Raw genomic sequence first — 6,792 nt, 5'->3', positions numbered from 1 at the left:
TTTGTTTCAAATACAATAAACATTTTTTTCAAATATTGTGTTTTATTTTGATGGTGTAGTCTTAAAGCGTATTTGAACAATCAATATGCTCAGCTTTCCAATAGTAAGCTAGTTTTAATAGTTCAAACTCTATGATGATTTTTACTGCATTAAGACTTTTATTTGTTACAAAGCTAATTTCAGCTTCCAGGTTAAAGTATTTATATTTTAGAACAGTTTACCTATTCATTGCTTTTATAGTTTATTGAATGCAAAAACTATCGATAAACCGCTGCATTACGCATATGTTTAGTTTGAACACATAACTGCGCATTGCATCGGTTACTGCTGCAACATTCATGAAAAGAGTACTGCTGTCTTGTCTGGATAGAGCGACTTATGATACCGTTGGGGTCAACGGCATCAGAACTGCAGAGCTGCAAATATGTAAAGATTCGTGTCAGTCTTTGGAGCGGTGTGTGCATACATGTGTTCATCTATTGTTTTATTTGAATTTTGGATGTTTTGTTTACTAAGAATTAAGTAAGATTAATGATACACGTAATGGCACCTTAATATCAACGTCTCCAGTAGATAGTACTTACTTAACAAACCTCTAAAATAATTATGTGCATAAATTGTATTAAGTGATGTACGTCTTTGGATATATCGAAATGGTGTTCACTTTCTCTGCTTCATTTGTGATGCCTAATTACAAAATGATACCATCAATACTATATAGTATATTTTCGGTTCGACAAGTCACGTAAGAGATATTCTTGGTTTTCACGAAATTTGTTTTGATTATGTCATCGAAACATTAATTGTTACGCCGATTGTCTTTTCATATTATGATACTAAAAGGTGGGGGCTATATTGAAATCACTTTGTAGCATCGGTCAGGCTGTCTATGGGTCTGTCCGTTTGCCTCGTAATCAAGTGTGTAACTTCCCAAATTTCATTAAGGACTTTCATCAAGAATAAATGTTCGCCGTAAGTAAACCTTTAGTAGATACGGTGTCGCGCACAATATCCACTTCGATGCCTTCAAAGTCAAGGTCAAAATGTTGAGGTCAATGGTCTTTATCTAGCAGCGATAGCGTCAAAAAAAAATCAGCTTATATCATTGAAAGGTTTCTTAATTGCTTTGTGCAAACGTTTACATTAATGAGACGGTGTGTCGCAATATTATAACTATGTGCTTATCTGCAAGGTCAAGATGGGAGTTTATTTTTGCAATAAAACTTGTGCGTCGCATAATTTAAGGATTTTAGGATTTTTAAAATGGCGTGGCACATATGTTAAAATATTTAAGTTGATTTTACATGCACACTCAACAAATCTCTACCGTGAAGATACTCCTTTTGATCAATTGTCGATTTTCGTTATGGTGACGGGAATATGTCAAAGCGACACGTTAGTATTTTAATCAATGTTCTTGACAGCTACACTTAAAGATTTTTTTCCTATTCAATGAAATATATCATTTGATCTATCATTGACAGTAAACATGAAAACGAAAATAGAACATAACTATTTTTACAATTAAATCGATATGTTGCAAAATGATCAAACATTTAAAAGCCGGGAAGCGAGATATAAACAAAGTATTACATTGTAATTCAAGTTATTACCTGATATTCTTACAGCCCATTTTGTAAAGTACTTCGTTGCCGGAATGGAACCTTTGCAAATTGCAGGACTATAAACACGCAAACTATTAAACATGTAAATTTCCTCATATCGTAATTTATTATTAATCGTTTTGTTCAATACATGGAAATAAAAAAGTAAAATAGCGACTTCGTGATTTATTTTCATAACTCCAACTTTTTAGTGTAAATCGATGGGAGTATTACAGAATGTTTTGAAAGAGAAATCAAACATTAGTTTTTATTATATTTTGTGCCGATTTCGCGAAAATATCATTAACTAACAATAGGTAATTCAGAGATTTTATAACAGTATAAATGACCTACATCCTTAAACCACTATTCAATAATAATGATGAACATTTGGTTACCGTGTATTAAGATAATCTTGTTAATAAATCAAATGACACGAACCTCATTGTTTCAACACTGAACTGTGTTTGTACACGCCTGCTGGTCAGTGATATATTGACAATTGTAGCAGTCCAGACATTCTGAAATAATTTTACGAAGAGTTTATAATCATTTATCTACATTAAAACGAGTGAGTGCTTAAATAGGGTGGCCTCTGGGCGTCCTTCCGTCCGAATATTGAGTAAACAGTTATCTCATGCATTTCTAAAAGGTTTAGCTTTAAGAGCGATCGCAGTTCGCAAATATCTTCAACAAGGCTTTTTTAATCCAATAGAATGAAAATAAATTATTTAAAATAAATATTTTTATAAACGTGTTAAATTGGGCTAATTAGTATTTTTTGACAGTTTTTTACAGAAATTTTCTAAGTGATGGGCCTTATAGCATTTTTTAAAACATTTGTTAACTTCTTTCGAATATAGATATTTCTTAAAAAGTATTGCGGATGGACAAACTCTTCTTTAATTTATTTCCGAAAGTAGCAGAATTAGTCAGAAAGGCGCAATGTGGGAAATCAATGACGTATGGGCAAAAGTCTAGTAAGGGTCTATCGCCAATGGATTTGTTTTTTTGTGACAATTAAGCCTAAGTTAGATTCACATTTACAGCTTTCGTGCTTTACCTCAATTTATGTGAACATGCTAATATACGTTATTCGACTTAATCGCTTGCTAAACACATAAAAGTTATTTTAGGAAATTATAATTACATGAACTTGTAGCTAGTTATTAAAATCTCTGATGTAAAGTATTTGTCTTTCATTACACTGTTTAACATACCTGATACTCCGATTACACACAGTTTCCCGCAATAATCAAAAGACCTGTGAATGTGGACAAAATTGATAAATTGCTTCGAATCGTTACTCTTACAACTGGCATCTAACTCATGTTTGTTAACTATAATTATAATTTATTATAACAAAAATATGCAAATCAATTTAGGCACATGTGTTTGCTTAAATCACTCGAACAAATATATTTAACTTACATTAACTGATTACAAAATAAGCGAAGTCACGACTGACCATAACACCCGTAGGCTTCCAATTGCAAAATTCGAAAAACAAACGTGCAGTGAAGTTCTGTTTATCGAAACCACATTTTGTATGAGATGTTTTTCAATATCGAACTCCTCTGATATCAAAAGTTACCAACCACATATACTCTATATTTTAAATAAAATCCGCTAAACGTATGACAGTCACTGGCATACGTAAACACGGTACGGTAAGTATATTTACACAATTTACTGAGTTGATGTTCAATGTTTCCGCTGAATAATTTCGAGGGAAATTTAAGTCAAAAGTGATCTTCCTTCTACCCATTCTTATCGTTACTATGTACATAATATCCGAGTTTATAACTGATCCCTACCCCTTGCCGACTCAGATTTTAATAAATTACGAGCATTATTTATTGATAAATTTGCATTGTGCAAATTACGTCGCGGGCGACAAGGTATATGCAGCTACATGTACCTACGCCCCTGACTTGTTCCCCAGACCTTATCTCAAAGATGCCGCGAGCTACAAGGTATATGCAGCTACATGTACTTACGCCCCTGACTTGTTCCCCAGACCTTATATCAAAGATGCACATGTTCAAGAGCCTCGCTCTTAACCCTTTGCATGCTGGGAAATTTGTCGTCTGCTAAAATGTCTTCTGCTGAATTTCTAAAAGTAGCATTTTCTTTCATTTTTTTTTCAAAGAATACTATCAGAATAGCAAACAGTTTGGATCCTGATGAGACGCCACGTTCTGTGGCGTCTCATCTGGATCCAAACTGTTTGCAAAGGCCTTTTAAATTCGGTTCCAGCACTCAAAGGGTTAAAGTGTCCTAAGAGATTGTACTGTCCGCGTTTATGGATATTTCGTATACAGGAAGCCTCTCCTTATCTAAACTCTAGTTGCATTAAGAACGGGGTTCCCAGATCGAGACTCATATGATAATAAAAGGATCCGGTTTAGCCAGCCAAACACAGTTTAAAGTTGCCCCCCCCCCCTCCCCACACACACACACACAGTTAGTGTTAGATTAAAATGAGTTCAATTCAGGTGGAATCACATATAAGGTTCACTTCGGTTAATCACAAAGATTCTCACTATCCATTGTTTTTTTTTTATAAAAATGTATTACAGCTTATAACATACATTAAAAGTGCGATGGTTGGATTTCATTGGAGACTTACTTAAGTGTCCGTTTTACTATAAATGGTTTGCAAAATAAAGTCGCACTAATGTGGTTTCCTAGTGTTTGTGTTTCCATTGCAAATAAAGTTTTTAGATTTGATTCTCTTTCTTTCTGCGTTGACAAGTTTTCCACAATTACGTTCGTTATGTAAAAAAAGGGAAAACCTTGAGCCAGATTTTGTGTTAGGGAATTTCAAACCTTGTGCGAATGACACAGTAAGCCCCTTTTTTGCATATATATGTTTTCTATCGATTTCAGAAATACAATTTATTGTTATTGTAAGCAAATTTGTATCCTCATATTTTTAAGAGAAATCCTTCTACTAGCATTAATTATAGTGTTTCAGACAATGAAGATATAACATGTTTAGGATTGTGTAAATCTAGTACACCATCTGCTGTTGGTAGGGAGGGTCGAATGGGTTACGGTAGCACATCATGCTAGATCAGCTCGAGTCTGCACAGAATTCCCGGCAAACTCTGGAACACGTGTGCAGATACTATATTTACTACATACACAGCAAGTAATTCACTCACATTTATGTGTAATACACTTGCAACGAGACGCGTTCCATAATGATGACTTGCTGTCAGACCACTAAAGCCCCAGCCACAGTTCTTACAAAAAGGTTCCAGACAAATTTTAACTGTCTTTTGTTACTGATGACTAATTAATTTAGCTCACGACGTACTTTTGCTGTCAACGATAAACACAATCTATATAAAATCTTTAATAATCCAAATTGAACATCGAGCGTTACTACTTTTTAATATGTCTAAAGACAAATCAGGTTTTGGTTAACATTATATGATATGTCAGAAGTCAGATTTAATGTTGCTCCTAAAGGAGTCGCCACGAATTTCTGAGATAGAATGACATTCATAGTACCATCGTACCATTGTATCATAATCTGACGCATTCTTGCAGCACTCTCGAAGGTATTCGAGGTCGCTAATTATCAACCTTGATCGTTTGCGGAGACTCGCGCAGTATGATTTAGGATATGCATTTTAGAAGAAAACGTTTTGCTACAAACGGGACATGAATTTCCCAAATTTAAAGGTAGAATTCCGATTTGTATATTTTGCGACAACTTCAAAATAATTACTCCAAGGGGAGGATCACATAATCTTAAGAGTACCAAAAATGTCTGCCATTTTGAACGAAAGTCACATTTAAGATAATTTAGATAGTTTCCCATTCTTTTCATATCTCAACGTCTGCACGAAGTCGTGAGCCTTCTGGCGTTACCTTATTTGCCCGATGATTCATCGTACATTTGAAGAACGCATTAGACACGTTTTTCATTAACATGTCAAGTGGTCAGATAAAATACATGAAGGATAGTTAATTTTGTTTATTGTTGAATCTTAAAGTGATGTCACTTATTCATACATGCATAAAATGCATTAAATCACTTTATTTTCAGATCAACTACGAGCTTGAGTGCAATTAGTGTGTTTTTACAAAATATTGGATTTTCTTATAGTAGAAACCATAAATTCAACAGTTAAAAAAATTGTAATACTGTGAATCGCTTTCTATCATTAGGGATACACAAACAGCGTTAGTTTTTTTTAAAACTTAAAATTTTAAACGAACAACACTAGTTCGTAGCTATTTTCTAAATCTTTCAATTTCACATGTTCGAATATTTTACACACCTGCTAAATAATCACTTTTCGTTTAAAATGCAAGAGAAATGTAAACCCAAACATTTCCACAGCGATTCATTTATTGACACAAGTAACAACCCTCAGTCATTGAAAACACACACATACGTCTACGCAGTCGAAATAGATGTCATTGAAATTTCAGTAAACACATGTTTATTTAAAGGTTAACATCCATAGCTCACTTTTTGGCAAATATTCATGTAATCGCGTTTTCAGAAACAAGAAATAGTGAAATAAAGTAATGGTCTACTGGTAAATGTTTCATTGCTGAAGATCAATAAGTATACGCACGACTCTCAGTTTCCCTCAAAGTCAATATTCATGAATAATTATAGTATTCTATTAGTTGTATACCAGTTCAATCATACGATGCTAAATTGTTGGGCAGAGTTTTCATTGCAGCATTTATAAACACTTTTGACAGATGCAGCACACATTAGGGTTTATTAGAAAACCTGTATAACATTATAGAGTTTATACAACAATAGTATATAGAACACTTTTGAATAATTCGTGTGCTATAAATGTCAAACAAGATTAACGTATTATGTTTGTATTAGCATAAGTAAAATGCTGCGATTGTTCAATCGATGTTCTTTGTTTTTGTTTGAATATTAAGCTTACATTGGTTAATTAAAGGTAACATTTTAAGAGCCATATTAAATGCTGAGATAAGGTCGAATGCCTCAAGGTATACTTTGCAATCGTTCAATTGATATGCGAGTTTTGTCAGATTTTCTGATTGGAAATTGGGTGAAAGGAACTTATTCAAATCATTGTAGGGGAGATGATGCAGTAAGGTAATTATTCAAGGGACACAATGTTTCAAAACTTCACTCAGTTGCAGAACGTTGGTAAGTTCTTCTTTGTCTGTTTAA

At 33.7% G+C, this 6,792-nt stretch overlaps 1 long non-coding RNA gene across 1 annotated transcript; it reads right to left on the bottom strand.

The window, feature by feature from the left end:
- Positions 1-1,101: 1,101 nt before the first annotated feature.
- LOC127848756 (uncharacterized) lies at positions 1,102-3,499 on the bottom strand. Its single transcript, XR_008034745.1, has 3 exons — positions 3,036-3,499; positions 2,046-2,125; positions 1,102-1,664 (listed from the first exon to the last, which is right to left on the bottom strand). It is a non-coding gene; the product is annotated as an uncharacterized LOC127848756 (long non-coding RNA).
- Between the last annotated feature and the right edge of the window lie 3,293 nt (positions 3,500-6,792).

Source organism: Dreissena polymorpha, chromosome 10 (genome assembly GCF_020536995.1).
Source record: "Dreissena polymorpha isolate Duluth1 chromosome 10, UMN_Dpol_1.0, whole genome shotgun sequence".
NCBI lineage: Eukaryota > Metazoa > Mollusca > Bivalvia > Myida > Dreissenidae > Dreissena > Dreissena polymorpha.
The sequence above is the reverse complement of the archived record's forward strand: the minus strand, read 5'-3'. Positions and strand labels throughout refer to the sequence as shown.